The sequence below is a fragment of the Pinus tabuliformis genome, chromosome 5_2 (genome assembly GCF_031772625.1).
Source record: "Pinus tabuliformis cultivar Carrire ecotype Pingquan chromosome 5_2, CPIR1, whole genome shotgun sequence".
In the NCBI taxonomy this organism is placed as follows: domain Eukaryota; kingdom Viridiplantae; phylum Streptophyta; class Pinopsida; order Pinales; family Pinaceae; genus Pinus; species Pinus tabuliformis.
Genome location: NC_142306.1, coordinates 593086442 through 593102374, shown reverse-complemented (window position 1 = coordinate 593102374; position 15933 = coordinate 593086442). Strand labels below are relative to the sequence as shown.

General features: G+C 36.3%; 1 pseudogene; it reads left to right on the top strand.

The window, feature by feature from the left end:
* Positions 1-360: 360 nt before the first annotated feature.
* LOC149160380 (L-type lectin-domain containing receptor kinase IV.2 pseudogene) lies at positions 361-2787 on the top strand (annotated as a pseudogene).
* Positions 2788-15933: the final 13146 nt, after the last annotated feature.

Here is a 15933-nt window from a genome sequence, read left to right as displayed (position 1 = left end):
ATCGAAATGAGAAGGTTGAATTGCATAATATATATAAATAACATTTTGGATGTTGAATTAAAAATAATAATAAAAAATTAAATAATAAAAAATCGCAATCTCACATTAAAATAAACGCTGATTATGAAGATATAAGTCATAATTTCGCTGTCAAAGTTTTGCCGGTGATTACTTAACTGTCCGATTCGATAACGTTGAATAGTCAATTCATTATCAATGGTGTTATTGTGGATTAGGCCGCTTGATCGAGGAGGTATGGACAGCAATCAATATGATTTGGTAGGTGACAGCGACATTACAAGCTGTTGGTATGGTGATTAGTCGTCGTCCCGATACGAATTTATCGGAGGACTTCGGCCAATGGAGAACGGCCCTCTAGAAAACCCATGTATTAGGATCCAAGTTCCAACAGCCAGATATTTCAACATCCGTGGCCTTATTCCAGAGAGAACATTACCTCCTAATCGGTCAGTAATGATTCCAGGGCGCAGACTGCATGTTCTAGCCTTCAGCTACATCGTCATAACACTTTTACCTGCACGGGCCGTCGGCGAGGATCATCGAAATACCAGTTTCGTGCTCAACGGATTCAAAGGAACCAACTTCATTTTCGAGGGGGATGCTTCGCTCATCCGCTCCGGATCCGTGCTCGCCCTTACAGATCACACTCATTTCAGACTCGGCCGCGCGCTGTATCCAATTTCCGTGCAGATGAAAAGCAACGAGACGCTTTCCTCCTTCAGCACTACCTTCGTTTTCTGCATGGTGCGTCCCCACTCTGACGCAGGCGGGGAAGGAATGGCTTTCATCGTCACGCCGGCAGGCAGATCACCAGTGGAAGCTGTGTCATCTGAATATCTGGGCTTGCTGAACGTCACCAGCAACACGCAGCCATACAATCACTTGTTGGCAGTGGAGTTCGATACGATCCAGAGTGCGGAATTCGATGACCCCAACGACAACCACGTGGGCGTGGACATCAACAGCCTCACCTCGGTGGAGACTAAGCCTGCTGGCTATTGGAATGGGGAGAACTTTCATGGATTGAACCTCAAGAGCGGACTTAACATACAGGCCTGGATTGATTACGACCATCTTCAAAGCCTGCTCAATGTTACCTTAACGTTGGCCGGTTCGTCTAGACCGCAGAAGCCCCTCATATCTCAGAAAATCGATATACAGAATGTGCTGGAAGAAAAGATGTTCGTTGGTTTTTCAGCGGCTACAGGGAATTTCGGCGAAGATCATTTAGTTCTCGCGTGGAGCTTCACCACAGAAGGCACAGCGCCTCCCCTCGATATTTCGCGTCTCCCTTCTTTTGCTAAACTGTATTCCAAGCGTCTCAGTCGAGTATTTATAGTCGGCGTTACAGTAGCCACTCTGGTCTTCTGCTTGCTGGTCGTTGCGGCCGTGTTTCTCAGAAAATGCAAGCACAAGGAAACGATCGAAGAATGGGAGCGGGAGTTCTGGCCCCATAGGTTCGCTTACAAGGAACTCAGCATCGCCACGAACAGGTTCCGCGAAGGAAACGTATTGGGCAGCGGGGGTTTCGGTAAGGTTTACAGAGGTATTCTCCCTGGCAGCAGCCAGGAAATCGCAGTGAAATGTATGACGAAGGAGTTCACAGAGGGAATGAAGGGCTTCGTGGCAGAGATCTCGACAATGGGGCGCATGCAACACCGAAACCTGGTTCAACTCCGGGGGTGGTGCAGGAGGAACAAGCAGCTCTTCATCGTTTACGACTACATGCCCAATGGCAGCCTGGATAAACTCATATTCGGGAACCCGACGACGGTCCTGCCGTGGCCACGGCGTTACGCAATCCTGAAGGACGTGGCATTGGGATTGCTGTATCTGCACGAGGAATGGGAGAAGAGGGTTATCCATAGAGACATCAAGTCCAGCAACGTGCTGCTGGATTCGGAGTTCAACGGGCGGCTGGGTGACTTCGGCCTTGCGCGGCTTTATGATCATAGTGAGAACCCGGGGACGACTATTGTTATGGGAACGCTGGGGTACATAGCGCCGGAACTCGTACAAACGGGGAAGGCCACGCCCAGCTCGGACGTTTTCAGCTTTGGGGTTCTGCTGTTGGAAGTGGCATGCGGGAGGAGGCCCGTGGATATGTTGAAGGACGCCGAACAAACGATTTTGGTGGAGTGGGCGTGGGAGCTGTACATGGAAGGAAGTCTGTTGGAGGCAGCGGATCCAAAACTTGGAAAGGGAGGATATGATGTGGGCGAGATGGAGAAGGTGCTGAAATTGGGGTTGCTGTGTTCTCACCCAGAGCCGGTGAGCCGGCCGGGAATGCGCCATGTCTGCCAAATACTAGAAGGCGAAGCTCCTCTTCCGGAAATCTGCAAGTCTTCATTAAACGTGAGTATTATAAGTGGTTGCCCCCGAAGGAACCCAACAAGTGATAAGTCTGTGGAGGAAACGTCGACCGGAAGCCTGTCAGATTGAAGGATCAATTCGGCTTCCGATAATTCTGTATCCTGCTAGCACGGTCATGTGACTAACATTAGTAAGGGAGCATTAAATGCAATATTGGTGACGAAGCAGTTTTGTAGGTCACACTGCATATCCTAATATATATATATATATTACTTAATTTTCCCCTGCGAAATGCTTATCGATCACCAGGCTTTTGTGGGAGCAACAGTTTAGAAGGCAATAATAAAATTTTCGAAGGTGCTTTGTCATTGATAATCTTGTGAAGGCGTGAAGGGAAATTTTCTGTAAAATACCCAGAATGCTTTTAGTCAATATTCCTATATTGGAATAGGCTTTCCAGATTTTTAATTTTGTTTTAGAAAATATAGGTTGGGATTTCCATTTCTGGAATACTCTTCATTCGGGTTGAAATTTCTCTGGGTTGAAATTTCTCTCAAACCCTAATCTTGTATTTTGGTTATTGTAAAATTAATGAAGTACATATAATTAATATTGTCTCTTCGTTTCATTCCTCGGCTCGTCATTTCATTATTCGCCCCACATTCACCATTCATTCTGCCGTGGCCTTCTTGCATTTGAATAATACGAATGAGCTCATCCTGCATTTGAATCCGACCTGCAGTCTGACCTCCTTCTGGTTGGTTTCTAATTCTATTTCAGAGCAGGGATATCCCTGGTAGCGGTCAATACTCGGGCTGTGATTTAATATACGATATTTGGGACTTTGGCTGCGAACTAACTGGCAATTGTTGTCGAATTCAAATTAAGGATTTCAAATGTCTGTGCTGCCCGAGACACTTTTCTCACAAGTTAATCTTTCCTGTGGTTACAACTGCAGGGAATGCGATATTCCATGTTTGTCCACAAGATTTATGAAATAGAATGTAACATATAACTAATTTTTTTAAACGATGGTTAAAACAAACAGATTGAATGAACCAATACAATTGATCGCTGGTGCTAAGATTAGGGGATTAGGGGATCAGAAGGCCCTCTTCTCCTCTCTGTTTTGGACTAAAGATGGTAGGCGAACGAAGTCTAATTCGAATCTTCAGTTCCAATATATAGTGTCACGAACCCCGCAAACCAGTTGATGCATTCGAAATAACTTGGCATATTCAATGATGGTTAAATTGGTAATTTGATGATACTAAAATTAGTATAAATTTATTTTAGACATGGATTTAACAGGTTTGAATATTGATCAATTTTTTTACTAAAAAGACTTTTTTTTTTTTATATGTAATATGGATCACACAGTTTAAATTTAGAAATAGATTCTCAATATATATATATATATATATATATATATATATATATATATATATATAATCATGTGAAATTTATGATTTAAATTTGTAACTTCAAAAAGTTTTATTACCTAAATTTTAAATAAAAATTATTTAAAGATATACCTAAAATTAAAATGTAAAAATAGTACCATTATTTGAAATATTTGAACCAAATTATTTTTAATTGTGTTATATAATATATTCATAATTTTTTTAAACCATATATACTCTATATAGTTATATATAGTTAACATTGAATTTTTTACATAAAACAGTTAGTGAAATATTTTATTTATAAATCACAGTGTCTATAATGGAATTTTTTTTATTAATATCTTTAAATAAATGTTAATATTATCTACATACTAAAATATTTTATTTATAACCTATATTAAACTTTTTTATTATTAATACTTTTCTTTTGGCAAGTTTGATAGGACTACATTTTCATCATGTCCAATTTCTCACCCCAAACTTGTGACTTCGTGAGACTTTATTTCCATGACCATTGCCAACTGAACTACCCCAACCAATTTCTCACCCCAAACTTCTGGTTTGGTGAGACTTCATTTCACTACTACATGTAGGGGGGTTTTAAGACAATATTTAAGACAATATTTGAGTCAATTGTCTTAACTTGAGACAAAAAGAAACTAAAATATTGTCTCTAAGCGAGTGTTTCAAAATATAATGTCTCTATAAAGACAATATAGAACACATTATTATTGTCTCTATAAAGACAATTTGATTTGTCTCTCTAGAGACAATTTCATTTGTGTCTCTTTAGAGACAATTACATTTTTGTCTTTTTAGAGACAATTCCATAATTCAAACTATTGTCTCTCTAGAGACAATATAAAAAATTATTTAAAAATAAATAAATGTCCATAATTCAAACTATTGTCTCTCTAGAGACAATATAAAAAATTATTTAAAAATAAATAAATGTCCATAATTCAAACTATTGTCTCTCTAGAGACAATATAAAAAATTATTTAAAAAAAATAAATGTCCATAATTCAAACTATTGTCTCTTTAGAGACAATATAAAAAATTATTTAAAAAAAAATAAATGTCCATAATTCAAACTATTGTCTCTCTAGAGACAATAAAAAAAATTATTTAAAAAAAAATAAATCTGCTCAAACTATTGTCTCGGATTTTCTCCTACCAAAAATTATTTAAAAATAAATAAATCTGCTCAAACTATTGTCTCGGATTTGCTCCTGCCTATCTATGTATCCATCTCTATCTACCTATCCATCCATCCATCCATTCAACTATATGCATGTCTGGATATACATATGTAAGCCTACAGATCTATGTTTTATAGTGTGTGCTCTCCTAAAATTTGGGATATGTGTGCACATTGCATTTATAGGGTGTGCCTTGGGAAGTATGTATCCATTTTGACTTTTTCTCCATCTCATTTGCAAGGAGAAAAGATATATCGAACTGGTTAACATTAAATAACAAGGACTTGACAATTACTGTACAATAAATAAACCATGCTCATCCTGATTCAGGGACCAAATAAATTCCCTGGTCCATTAAATCAGAGAAACATACACCATAGAAAATTCAGGAAAAAAAAAATATTCGATAATACAAAAAATTACAAGCTACACAGGTAGCATCCTCAAAACTGCCAGCGCAAAATATTCGATAATACAAAAAATTTCATCCTGATTCAGGGACCAAATAAATTCCCTGGTCCATTAAATCAGAGAAACATACACCAGAGAAAATTCAGGAAAACAAAAATATTCGATAATACAAAAAATTACAAGCTACACAGGCAGCATCCTCAAAACTGCCAGCGCTCTAGTTGCACCTCTGCTTCAGTTAGGTCTTTCTAAGCTTTCTTCCTATGATAAAATATTGGGCAGGCACGACTGCAATAAGGATAGGATATCAATGTAAGTATAAAAGAGATAGTAATTGTAAAAAAAAAAAAAAAAAAAACATCATATTAATTAAAAACAAATACATGATCACGCAAATGTTACAAAATACATCCATAATGTAAATTTAAATCATGTTATGAAAATGTAATACTATGTAATACTTGAAATATAGCATTCAAAAACCTTGTGCAAAGAACATCTTGGTGCAGAGAGCCTTGGCACCACTAACATTGTGTCCATAGTTTACCAAAGAGCATTTCTAATTCCCTCACTGACATTGATCAAATATTAGTGTCATATGATAGAAAATCTAGGTGAGAACAATAGACACAAGGCCTACTTTAAATTCTCCAAATAAAGAGTAATGGTATTAGAATACCAGCTTACCATTTGCAACTATTTTCTGATACAATTCTGCTTCTCTTCCTTTGCAATGTGAACAAAGTGTCTGATCTTCTTTGCTGCAATGGCAACATGAAATCAGGTAACATCATGAATTTCAGTATGAAGCAACCTAACCAGACATTCTTATTATAAGAAAGCCAGACAGTTTCTTACAAGGAGAGCAAGCATGGAATCATGCAACCTCATAGATTTTTGCACATCAAAAAGATGAACCCTAGTAGCTTTCTAAAGCACCAAACTGAAATAATAGTTACTCTCAATTGTGCACTATTATAAGCAAGGAAACCACATGCAGGACACCCTCTACTTGTATTAACTAAATACCTGATAGGTGTTTTACAACCAATACAACTGAGTTGTTTCATGACAAATTTAATAATTCCACTATTTGAAGGAGTTGATATGGAAACTGCTCGTGTGTGACTACCATGAAGAAGCTCCTTGCTTGCATTCTTCAGAATGGGCTCAAATATTCTCAACAGTGGCTACAAAGCAAAAACAAGCACTAATAAAAAACACTTAGCTGGAAAGAATTACTATCTATCAAGATATATTTGAACCACAGGTGAAATTTTCAAAAAGAGCATAAACAGCAAGTGATGATGCTTTGGTCTTTCACCTTGCTTAGTTGATTCTCCAGATAATATTGTGGATCGATAGGGATGTTATTCTCCAATACGTAAATTGGATCCTCAGATTTCTCATATGCCTGAGCCCAAGTAAACACATTAGTCATTATATCCATAATCCCTTTGTAAATTATGCCTCCAAATAAAACATAACAAAATAATTAAAATAATCATTTTTTAGTGCAATATCGAGACTTATGCTGAGCACAGAAGGGGTTAATTATTACCTTGGCACCTTTTGCAGCCTTTATGATGACATATGGAACACGATCACCCACAGTTGGAGTAGTTGCAACATCCCTCTGTAAACCAGGGGCAAATTGGCTTTAAAACACAACAAAATAATTAAAATAACCATTTTTTAGTGCAATATCGAGACTTATGTTGAGCATAGAAGGGGTTAATTATTACCTTGACACCTTTTGCAGCCTTTATGATGACATATGGAACACGATCACCCAAAGTTGGAGCAGTTGCAGCATCCCTCTGTAAACCAGGGGCAACTTGGCTTTAAAACATGACATCAATTTAAAAAATCCAACAATGGACTCATTGTCAATAAAAAGAAAAATATTACAAGAGTCTTTAGATGCACTGCAGTAATAAAAATAGAGAGATAGGATTGAAATGGAACTAGAAGGCATTGCACCATTCATTATACTTGTTCTGAGAAGTTATTTCCAGTGTTTACCTTTTGCATGCGATCAGCTAGTTCCACGTGTGCTGCCTTGACTGCATAGTCATCTCCAGTCTTTGTCAGACCCTGACTCAACAAAGAGATTGTTAGCACAAGCAAACAACAATGCCCTTAAGAATATGCGGATAGCCTTGATAAAGGATATGACTTGAAAAAATTTGTTTCTGCCGCAGCTAAACAGTAATCAATTTTTCTCAACATGAGATTAAAAATGTAGATATATTATATATTGTCATGTTTTGATTCTCTTCAATTGTATAAGAGCCTCCCTTGACACTTCTTCCTCCCATTGCTAGCAGTAAATATTGACTGAATCCCTTCCAAGTACAGAATGTAGGGAGAAGAAACATGACAGACTTAAAAACGAAACTTCCATGGCCTGCCCCAACTAGGTATATAGTATATACTTCTAACACTTGAAACCAGGAATATGTAATAAGTGACTTGCTCGCAATGTAAATCTCCTCTTCCCCCTATCATATTTTATCCATTTCAAAAGTAACAAGTGGTCAAACAAATTTGGTCATAAACATGCAGAAGGATTCATTGTTCTCACCTTAGTTATCACCAAAAGTGACAAATCCATTCTGTTCATTAACAAGTTAGAAATAGTGTTCTTGACATACTGCACTGCACCAGGTATGTCACGATCAATGAGTATTTTGTGAAGGCACTCTGTAACCAAGTTCTTCACCAGCAGGCAATTGTCCCTTCGCACTGTTTCAATGCCTGTTGATATGGAATATTTAAAAGATCAAGAATATTTAATAATTAAGAAGGTATCAAATAAATTATTTTTCTAAGAGCATTTTGAGCCTTCACAAACACTAAGGCCTGTCTTCGAAACAAAAAGATCAGGTTTGTCACCTTTAGTATAAATTTTGTCATAAGCATCTGGCTTTGTCCACAACAACCCAACATATCTTTTCTTACTGATCAACAAGAATGGCTAGTATATTTTTTCAAATTCTAGTTTAATAGGATGCATAAAAGCATATGTTAAATAACACACTGATTAGATGCCAAAGATGCACCAAACAGATGCAGATAAGCCACAGAAAAGCATAACTGATCATCTTGTCCTGTGCATATTTACAAAGATCTCATGGAAGTGGAATGTCAAAAGAAGATTAGTTTAAAAAGAAAGGTGATATTAAAACATTCATCCCTACAAAAACATCATTAACAACTCTAGAGGCTTCACGGATATTTAAAATTCTTGACACTGTACCTTTGTAAATGTACCACTAATATAATTTGAGGCTTCCCTCCCTAGCGTCATGGCCTCTTCTATATTTGGTACACCAAACTATATCATAACTGAATCTATATCTCCATATACAACCTAGATTCAAATATAAAAATATAATATCAAGATTTACAGTAGAAATCTTGGTTAGGATCAGATCACCCATTATGATTTCATGAACTTGGACTATCACCAATACAACAAGTGTACTTCCTATCATTACTGATCTAGTTCAAAGGTTACAAATGCCTTTAGTTGCTAAATAATAGCCTACCTCAGCATTTTACTGGTAACCACCAACTATTGTGAACCTTTCTTCAACTAGCCTCTTTGTATGCTCTATCATTTGACGGCCTGATAGGTGGAAAAAAAATGAGATGATTAATGATATGAAATTTTAAAACAATACGTAAAATCGATATTGTCTGATGGAACAGATAATGTGTCAAAAGATCAAACTGGAATTGTAATCAAAATATAATAAGAGGGCCTAAGCATATCATCTTAGTTGTACAAGTACACATGACTAATTAATGCAATACAAGAACTCGATCTTATTTGTACAAGATTGTCAATTATAGTTCATACCCAAAACATTATGCCAGGAGGAAGAAAAGAATTACATGGATATAATTGATGCCAAAAAATAATCAATGTGAATGGCTGATACCTGCATATATAGAATAAGAGAGGACTGCAAGCATCTCTATCTTGTAAGTAAAAGAAGCACCAATAACATTACAACTAGGAAAAACAAGGGGAGAATCAAGGTGTCCATGGATTTAATGTCTTTTTTCCATGGAAGAACTATGAAATTACCATAGCTCGTCACACTCGACGAAATGTCCAAATAGGGCAATTGCCCAACAGTGGCACCAGTAAACCCATAAACTGAATTCGCACTTATCTGCAAGTGCACATAGTCAAAACTATTTTATGTGTTACACTAGCATACCTAGTTTTAATTTTATTCCATGTCCAAGCCATAATTAATACAGACTTGAAAAAGCTGTAATTACCTTCAAAGCCAATTGTCGGCCATCCAAGACAGCCTTTTCAAAAGGATCTTTAGCCTCCTAAACAAGATTACAGGAAGTTAAAAACTGAGATGCTAAGTGGAAAAAATACAAGCATGTAACATGAACATAGGAAGCACTTACTTCACCACCTTTAGCTCTACCTTGGCTCTTTTCCTGGGAGCCAGTAACTCTTCTAGGATCTCTGGTAATATGCCCTAGGAAACAAGAAAAAGAGCATTCAATTTAGCAGCATCGAAAATGGTCAGCATATGATGGTTAAAAAGTAAATAATGAAATAAGTATCAGTATAGTGTTTTACATGCAAAGACATTAAGGTCTTAGCATCCTGCTTTACTTTTAATCCTTTCTAGTAGCATAGCTTCTGGTGCCTATGTTAGTGTTACAACGGTACAACTGTGCATTATACAGCTGGGATGACTAGGACAGTGTATTGGGATCTCATCCACATAGCAATTTAACTGCTAAAGTCTACCATACATGTTAGGGAACCTATCTACTTTTTGTACATTGACGAATCAACCAAATCTGAATCTAAATCTACTAAAAACTTAAAAATATGTATCATAAAAGTAGCCTAGGGTTTATTGTCCATTATCTGAAACTTCTTCAGAATCTCAATTGCTGACTTACTCGTGTTCGAGGACCAGCTCACCTCAACTCAGCCAAACCTCCAAGACCAAGAAATAATACATGTCAACTTCACTTACCAGTTTCTTATTGCACCATGGGATAGAGTTTTTTAAACTAACTGTTAGGACCAGGTAATCTACATACAACACAAATATAAGCATATCAAATTTATCATAATGAAACAAATAATAAAATTTAGGACCTGCAACGGTCTTAGTGATGCCCATAATATGTAAGTACTCATAAATCCATGAATACCAAGCACAAGAGGCTACTTTAGCCCAGAAAGGGACTTCTTCAACTTGCACACATGGGTATCCCATCCTAACAAAGATATTATATTTGAACCCAACCTGAAACAAAACCATGAATCACTCTTCCTGCCACCTGCATCTCCGGCCCTGTCAAAATCCACTAAAGCATGCAGCAGCTCAAAGCACTATGCCAGTGTGCCCTTTAAGTACCTCGCATACCTCAGACCATGGAGCATATTTGCAACAACCTCAGCTCAACCATATATTAGCAGCCAAGCTGGACAATAAATTGGTGTCTGAGCCCCCCTTGTTTGTGAGACAAGGGATCTCATGCACATAGCAATTTGACTGCTAAATTCTACCAAATATGTTAGGGAACCTATATACTTTTTGTACGCTGATGAATCAACCAAATTTGAATCTTAATCTACTGATAACTTCAAAATATGTATCATAAAAGTAGCCTATGGTTTATTGTCCATTATCCGAAACTTCTTCAGAATCTCAATTGCTTACTTACCCCTATTCGAGGACCACCTCACCTCAACTCAGCCAAACCTCCAAGACCAAGAAATAACACATGAGGTGTATATCCTTCATGTCAACTTCACTTGCCAGTTTCTTCTTGCACCATGGGATAGAATTTTTTTAACTAACTTTTAGGACCAGGTCATCTACATACAACACAAATATAAGCATATCAAATTGATCATAATCAAACAAATAATACAAGTTAGGACCTGCAACAGTCTTAGTGATGCCCTTAATATGTAAGTACTCATCAAAAAAACAAAGTATCTTCAAAATTTGTTTTGTTGCACACATAATTAGTTTATGTTTGGACCCTCACAACCTAGTGCGCTCCTTAGAAGCTAGAGCGATGCACATTCAAGTTATTAAAATTTAACACATATCAATCTTTTTTGTCCTCTTTTTGGGAGGCGCTACATTAATTGTGGGTGTGGAATGCTCATCACATTGAACACCCTCCTCATTATTTCTGTCTCCCATTCGCTGAAATTCAACAATGGTTTCCTGCCAAGGTTCAGGAATGACTATTGGATGATTTTGTGCAACAAGCAAATCATCATGTGCTTGTATCTCCTCCCCATGCTCACTCCCAAATGTTTCACCTGATTCCTATACACAACACACTTTAACTTGTTATAATAACATTAAAACCTCCAATTGATTTATTGCATTATTCATATAATATTATAAACAACTAACCTTAGATCCATAACCAGTAATTATTTTTTCCCCTCGATTTATCATGTGTTGGCGAAGACCTTGGGAACCATGTAATATAGCATATTTTAGGTCTTCCTCTAAAGCGTCCTTTTGAAACTAGTGAACCTACATTAACAAAGATAATCATATCTATAAGGTAAAATAACTAATAAGATACAATTAACTCAACGTGACCACGGTTACTTTGCCTAAAATAGAAAATATAATAGATGGAAATATCACTTACCATACCACCATGAATACTATTATATCCACCAAAGCCTAATTTGTGAGATCCAATTTTTGACACCCTAGCTTGGGTTGCTTTTCTTGTATCTCGTAGGCATCTCTTAGCTCCTCCTTGTGCAGATGGCGTATAGTTTGGATTTCTAAGGACTTTCCTCTTAAACTTGGCATCTTTCATAAGTTCATCCCACGTCACTTGGTCTGTGATCCAAGCTGGACGTGGATACATCAAGTTTTTTGTCAACTTTGTCCTTAAATTGGACCTCTTTAAGTGCATGTATTTACTTGCAATCTGTAAAATAAGTTCCTTATCAAATCCAGGATTACCAAATGCTATTACTACATCTTTAAATAGTTCCTCTTTGTTGGCATTGGCTTGTTTCCTCCAATCCATTTGGATGGTATTTCCAAATAATTCTTCTGCACGACGAAAAATAAAGTGATAAAATTTCAGCCCTGTTTCATCCATCAAGACATTTCATCCTAAAGTGAGCAAGATTGTAACTTCTTGCATTCCTTTTATGGTCACCGATGATATTGTTGTAGTCTTGGGGATTGAGGAAGGTTCCCTTATAGATAAATTAGGCACTATTAAGAACCCAACCAAAATATGAAACTATTTTTCATATCTAAAATAATGATCCTAAACATAACAAATGAAATTATAAAAAAAAATAATAATTTTACTTGTTGATCTCTTGCAGGAGCTACACTCTCCAACAATGACATTTCCCATAACTGAATTTGTTCAATTATTTCTTGTCTGATTTGAACATTTGTAGGAATATATGGTAGGAGCCTTAACATTCTTGTTTGTGAGTCTATAAGACTCCTCAAAGAAACTTGTTCTGGTCCTAGTGGGAGAATGCTGACTAGACCCACATTTGATGTAGAGGGCATGTTATGGGGTTCTGGTCTAGGTGTAGATGGCATAACATGACCCTCTATACCAACAGATTGTGTAAAGGGCATGTTATGGGGTTCTGGTCTAGGTGTAGATGGAATAACATGACCCTCTGTACCAATAGATTGTGTAAAGGGCATGTTATGGGGTTTTGGTCTAGGTGTAGATGGCATAACATGACCCTCTATACCAACAGATTGTGTAAAGGGCATGTTATGGGGTTCTGGTCTAGGTGTAGATGGCATAACATGACCCTCTATACCAACAGATTGTATACTTGTTGGAGTCACCCTAGAAACATCCTGCAAGGCACAAATATAAATAATAAGATGGAATAACAGATGAATAATGTTGAAATATGTAACTAGGTTCGGTCTTCATAATGACATATCTAATCACAATTCTATGTAATTTACGTAAAAAAAGGGAAGAGAAGATTATTTTTGTTATGACTGAGGCATGGGTTTCATGAACACATGAAGAAGCAAGTCCCATTATAGAATGACAATATCTCGGAAGACTCATTAAAAGAAGGTCATGAAGGTGGCAAATGATCAATCAAATGTAGTGTAAAGTTGCAAATAATCATGGCAACCAAAATACTAATTAGTACAGATAGGTGTCCATGAGGTATGTACAATAATTTTCTTTTAAAGGGTCCATAATAAGATGTAGTAGGGTTGAATTTATGGGTTTATATTTTAAGAAATACCCTAGTATTTAGAAACCTTAATCTTAAGGTATTTGTTCCCTATGATTTGATTTCTAGGGCATGGGATAAACTCTAGAATGACATAAAGGGAAAAGAGTATGATCTAATGTTTGAATTTAAGAAACCCTAAAAAGGCCTCTTGATTACATAAAAACCCTAAAAAAGTAACTTGACATCATGTTTTGGAATAACATATTGCTTGGGTTACTTGTTAAAATAGTATTGTATGTACAAGAAGAAAACAATAGATGGGGTGATCCATTTGAAGGCATGATGTAGCTCTTCGTAACACCTCATAAATCATGGAGTCGTTGTGCAAAAACTTTATTAAATATATGCCCTAGATTTCTCAACAAATAACATAATCAAACTCACATAAATAAATGGTTGAATCTTACATCTTGCATAACATTAGATGTATATGGGGGCATTAATGATCCCTGCATGCCAACAAAATGCACGCTTAGTAAAAACACAAATATTAATAAATATATATAGTGAAATAAGTTAACTAAATGCACAAAAATATTGAACAAGTTTTACCACTATCATTACCTTAGATGTTTTATAAGGTGTTATAGGGGTTGGAATGACTTTAGCAATTGCCTGCATTCCACAAACATAAATTAGCATAATATAATAAGGAATATAAGATAATTGAACATATAAAAGACAATATTCAAGCTTACCTCATGCATCATCATAGCAACGTCTTGCCCTTGTGCATTTGTTAACATTTCCATGAAAGTGGTGAATATCATTGAACCCCCCATAGTAGCATCAGTAACACCCATGGGTACATTCTTAAAAAAACACATAATAACATAAAAATAAGAAACCTTGATCAAAAAACTGATAAGAAAATAGAATCGGTAACACCAAATATATGTTGAGTGAGCATTGAAGATCTGTCCAACACTTTGAGGCAAGCTTATCAGAGTGTTCTGACAAGCATTTAACTAGTCACAAACAAACTTTTGAAGTATCATTTTAAAGTTATTTCTAAAAACAAATCCAACCTCTAACTAAATCAATAACATAAATAATACAAATACCAAAAGCAACATAAATACCTGGTCTGCCATTTTGTATAGAATAATGTAATAGAAATCTACGAAGAAAAGTTTGTGGACACTCGTTAGGATCATTACATAAATAAATGTTGAAATATATGACAATGTGTAAAACCATAAAATTATTCTAAAATATGTTGGTTTAAACTTCTATGCATGTAATACTAATTTCATTGAGGAGTTCTCTAGATTATATTACAAAGGGTAATGCACTATCTTAAATTGTTGTCACATAATGCAAAATAATCTCTGTAGAATATCTCCTTGCTGCCTATAAACATTACTTCACTATCTCATTGTAGCCACAATCAACTCCAAACCAGACCTTGCTTGCCTCAAAACCCCATACCATACCTCAAGATGATTTGCTGCCACATAAAAACCTTAGGGGTGATTCGTTGCCACAAACAATCCCTTATAGGTGGTTCGCTGCCACAATTGATACCTCAATGATGATCTGTTGTCATCAACAGTGCCTCAGAGGTATCTTTCTATCCCATAATTGCTTCATAGGCATATTGCTGCCACAATGAAGCCTCAGATTTAATGTGCTGCTATAGATAATGCCTTAGAGATAGGCCAATTCCTCAGATAATGTCTCGGGGATGATTCGCTGCCCAAATAATGCCTCAAGAGAGTTTGTTGCCATAGTTAGTGTCTGTTCGATCATTTATATAACAACATTCGGAAGTTGGATTAATGTGAGAGATTTTAGAAAATTAAATGAAAGTCTGGTTGGTTGACTCTCTACAATTATGGATTGAAACCAACGAGGTTCCATATATGGTACAGTGTTCCTAACAAACAAGCATCATTTTGTATATAAAATATTTAAATAAATTATCACCAGTTTATATTAAACTATGAAATCAACATTTGAAAAGCAATGCATATGAAGCATATTAAGCATGCATGGAAACTACTAATTGGAGTCCAAAGAATTATTATGGTAGATGAAGCGATATGGTGTGTTTCCTTAGAAGAGCACCAATATGCAATAAAGAACCCTGAAATATGCTTGGAAAATGAAAAGACATAAAATAATGTAGAGCACTGGTGGCAGAGAGGGTATAAAAACTCAGAATTATGTTTAACCCTCCAATATAGTTAACCACACATGGAATAAGTGAATTCAAATGAATGACAATACAGTGAATGCCCATGAGCTCTAGTTTCATCAATTCATGAGTAAATGTTGGTGTGCGATTAAA